We start from the raw sequence: 5054 nt of genomic DNA, 5'->3' as shown, positions 1-5054 counted from the left end.
CAGATTTTGTCAGGTTAGTGACTCCACAACACTCCACAACTAAATTTTTTTTTTTTAAAGTTGTGATCGTGAAATAAACTGTACTTTGAATGGGCAAAATGTGCAAACATAAAGTCTACACTTTTGTACATACAGTATCTGTCTAAATGGGCAGTCCTTGGCCAGGATAAGCTGCAATGTGGTTCAGACTTTATACTTAAAGTCAAAAATCCGGTTAAATGGAGATGACCTTAAACTCAAAACTTTCTAGAGCCGGATCAGACCTTCCTTAATCCTCCAGGTGGCACTCAGACTCCAGTCCTTCAGTGAGCCTGATAAATGTCTCTACTTTTCGCTGCCACTCTTCCTAGAAACCCAAAGGGAAGATGTCCAGGCAGTTCTCCACACTCAATGCAATTATTTATATCTAGACACAAAGAGGAGACTGTGTATCTTGGCAAAGCCGAGGGTTCAACCCTTTCAGTTGACTGGCCGCAGTTCACCAGTGCCAAACAAATTACTGTGTGGTGGGGGCCGGATAATTAATGAAACATGGAGAATGCAGAGAGAGAATGATGTTCGCATATCATGATCTGGGAGGAAAGTTTCAGAGGACAAATGAAGTGTAAAATTAAATCTGCAAGTTGGTTGTAGAGATCTCCCAAAATAGAATAAAAATGAGGACACAGACACTATTATTTATTGTTTCACTCATGGAATATGCTGTATATAGCCGGATGACTACTGAATCTACAGTACGCCCGAATAAATTCAATAAGCGAGTGCTACTTTAGGATCCGCTTAACACATTTCACGTTGTTAAAACCGTTTTTGGGAATTGTGTTGATGTTCCCTCAAAATCAACACTGAAAATCCGAATAAAAGTCGTCTGGGCCTAATAATAACTAACCAGAGCTGCAGTAAAACACGACATGAAGAGCTGGCGCTAACGGTGGTGAGAAATAAAAACCATAATGCTTATTCACCATAGATTCCGTATACACTTCCTTGTGGAGAAAGCCCTGCCAGATTCTGGTGTGTTAAGAGAAAGGAAGTTCAGAGATGGTGTTGAGGGACCAACTTGTCAGACATTACCTCACAGACCAATCCAAGGTGGCTCAAACTTCATCCTTTGCTAAGTTGTACAACCTCCGCCTGGAAATCCCAGAATTTACCCATGGGTCAAATGCAGGAAGCTTGTTAACAGTGGAAAAGTGTAAAAGGCATTTTTTCCCGATGCTCTCTCGCCTCGTGTATTGGTAGCATGAAACAGGTGTCCCTTCACCTGAATGCCAGCTTGCTCAACCCTTAGCTGTCTTCCAGAATCTCTTTGCCTAATGTTTGGATGAGGAAATTTCTAATTACGGAAAACTTCACTTAAGACGAAAAAGAGACTGTTTCCCACACACACAGATTTATTTTTAGTGAGAAGAAATGTCGTATTTAGTGTGGCACAAGAACACCAACTCTGAGGATGTTTATACATAGACCAGGCTCGTTGGCTGTGCAGCGGGAATTCTATGATATTCCGGTTGGTGACCTTGGAAAGACATTGTGTAATACGGCAGCTGCTCAGGTTCATGCCATTTATTTGTTTTTCCAAAATAAGGGACCATTCCCTTCCTACATTTAAATCTCTCCATCTTCTCCTAAAGAAATGGTTGTCCCAAAAATGAAAATTCGCTCATTATTTATTTACTCTCATGTCCTTTCAAACCTTTTTATTTTCCAAGTAAGATTTTTGAATACATCTTTTCCATACAAACTTCAAAAGGAACGAAAAAATAAAAATAATTATAGTCCATAAAACTTGTGCACTGTATTCTGAGCGTTCTGAAGTTATACAGTAGATTTGTATAAGAAATAGACCAAAATTTTAAGTCTTGAGGGAACTGAAGTAGTGACGGATCACTACTGTACATCCGAGTGTAATGGATCATAGGAAAATTTGATCGGTTGTTGACTGGATGTAGAGATGTAGGCATTGCACTCACAATTGGAGTCAGGAAGGTCCAGTTATGACATGAAATTTATGAGACTGAAACATTTTTTTAAATAAAACATGCACAAATAATTGATTACAATAAGTTGTAGAAGAAAATAGGGTGAATTTCCATTTCATGCTGACTTTTAGTTATCCACTGATGGTGCATCAGAAACATACATACAGGTTTGGAATGACACAAGTGGGAGAAAATGATGATTAAAGAAGAATAAATAAATATAAAAAAAAAAAAATTAAAAAAAAGTACAACTAGTCCAAAATAATTGGCAAAATCAATCAGCTATTCTTTTCCATCAGAAAGCAAACTAAAAATGCAACGTTACATCTCACAAATGGTTTGTTAAGCAAATTTGACTGCATGTGTTCTTTTCCTGATGATATACGGTGATTTGTATATTCAGGGCTAATCGAGACTTCAGCCTAATGTCTCCAAAGTCTCTTTCATAAGCCACAGGCCGCACAGGCATGAATAAGCCATAGAATCATAGACAATCCATTAAACAAAGAATCCTTATGCCTGACAGCTTGTAACTACAGGCTAGAGTTACTCAGTCAGCGGCTGTTTCTGTGCTCATAAATCAACAGTGATCAACAACATTCAGTCTCTACAGCAACCATGAGAGGCAGACACATGGGGTAACAGAAGCCTGTTTAACAGCACAGCTCTTGATCCGTATACAGAGAGATACGTGATTTGGGAACAGAAAGAAATAAAATAAATAATAAATTAGCAACAGCTGTTATTGTCAAGCCCAGGCTTTTCTGCCAAGTCCAGAAAAATAACAGTAGTGTCAGCCAAAACAAATTAACAAGTGCACACATCAGCAAAAGAGCTTAAATATTATTAAGAATTAATTAGTGGTGCATGCTAATGCAAGCATTGCTATTACTATTGCCCAGGGTTAGGTTTGAACAAGTTTTGAACAAACTATATGTATTAAACTTCGGTACATGACTTGTCTAACAGTAGCTACGTTTAAATGCACTCAAATAATCAGTTTATTAATGGCTCAATCTGACTAAAAAGCCTTCATGTGAACATTTCAATCCATCCGACTGGGATATAACCAAATAAAACTTTGATCAGATTGAAAGTGGTGGTCTAGACCTAGAAAAATTCAATTGAAAGGAAAAAAAATAATCATGTAAATGCCTGAACTAGAAAATCTCCTCATATAGATTAAAAAATACTTTGCGCACACGTGCAGTGCCATGACAAACATATTTACATACACGTTTAACATCTTACAAAACACATACACATCTTAAGAAATTTGGCACATGAAAACATACCTGGTGTTTGTGCTACTGACATGAATGATAGCCTATATCTCAAATCGTATAGATCGTTGATGAAATCTCTCCTTTACTTTCTACACTGTAAAAAGTGATAAGTTGACTTAACTTAAACAAATTGAGGAAACCCGTTGCCTTAAAATTAAGTACATAATAATTTTAAAAAAGTTAAGTGAACTTGACAATTCAATTAACTTATTTTTTTAATTATCATTTACTTAAAAATGTTAAGGCAACAGGTTTCCTCAATTTTTTTAAGTTAAGTCAACTTATCACTTTTTACAGTGTAAGTCATAAATGGCCTACCAACCACCCAGAGCACAAGAGCAATCACATAACATGCTAAAAAGACTCAAAACAACCCAGCAATTGCATAGCAATGACAATCGCCCCCAGCAATCTAGCATTATGGTTGGCCAATTTTACAAGCAACCACCACTCATATTCTCTTCAGAAAACATTAAAACCCATGTATCTATTTCTAGAGAGAACAAACAGGTGGACTACCACTACATTTAGATTTCACCAACATTACTGTTATTGTTATTACTGTAAAACCATCATGAATTAAGATAGGAAAGAATGTAAAAATAATCTTTGTCATTCCTCAGTGTGTTTTAAGTTTGAACCCCCTTAACTAAAGTCAAAATAAACCGTCCTAAAAAGATACTGTTTTTACATCTAAGTAAAGTTTCAATAGTTTTCAAAGAAAGTCTGGGTAACTAAAAAAATCGTCAGAATGGGCTAAATCAGGGTTCCTCAATAGGCGGCCCGCGGGCCACATCCGCGCTAATTTCAAATAATGTGTCATGAAAATTCAAACACAGCATCAGAAAGCGACATTAACTTATATTGTGTTTACGGAGACAGAGTTTGCTGCGCGGCGCGACAAATCCCCGACAGAAAACTGCCGCGTTTTATTTATGAAGTTCAAATGATTTGCAATGCTTTGTCGCGTCCAGTGTAGATAGGCTACTATGTGACAACAAAAACATGGCAAGTGTGAAGTAAAGAAAAGTGGACACGGAAAATAGATGATTCAAATGTGAATGGACTGAACAGTTTTGAGAAAAAAAAAAAAAGAAAAAAATTCTAAAATAGAATTCCGTGGCTTATTGTCACGTGCCGCTGTCGCGGGTGTTTAGGACAAAAATTACATTGAAAATATACTTTTTATCGCGTCACGTCTTGTTGGGACACACGGTGTTACAGTTTTAATATTCAATAGGCAAAGTTCTTCTGTATCTAAAAGCAAAAATGTTCATAATTGTTTGAATAAAACAGACTATTTCGACTGTTTGCGCCGAAAACTGATAGCGCCCAGTCACATCAATGGATAGGCTACCGCAATTTGTAAACTGATTTATTATAGACTCAGATATCAAAAATAAATTATAATGTCATTAGGTGTTTTGTTTAAACTAACATAGTTGACATTAGAGGACAGTGCTAGAGGCCATAGGATTTCTAATGTTCGCGCCGAAAACCGATAGAAAATCGCTCCCAGTCAAGTCAACAGATAGCCTACTGTAATTGGCAAACTGATTTTGTTTTTATAAAATGAAATGTAGGAGACATTTTTATTTATTTTTTGGCTGGAAATGTTACTATAGTAGGCTAATTTCAACTTAGAACTTAGGAAACATAACAATTGTTGCAACCATAACAAACATTGTCCCAAAACAAGCAGCGTATCTCTGGCAGATGAAATAGCCAACAGTCGCACGACATCGACTTGTTTATCTATATTTGACTTTGACTGGCTTTTGACGTG

Source organism: Onychostoma macrolepis, chromosome 09, assembly GCF_012432095.1.
Source record: "Onychostoma macrolepis isolate SWU-2019 chromosome 09, ASM1243209v1, whole genome shotgun sequence".
In the NCBI taxonomy this organism is placed as follows: Eukaryota; Metazoa; Chordata; class Actinopteri; order Cypriniformes; family Cyprinidae; genus Onychostoma; species Onychostoma macrolepis.
This window is presented reverse-complemented; position numbering follows the sequence as displayed.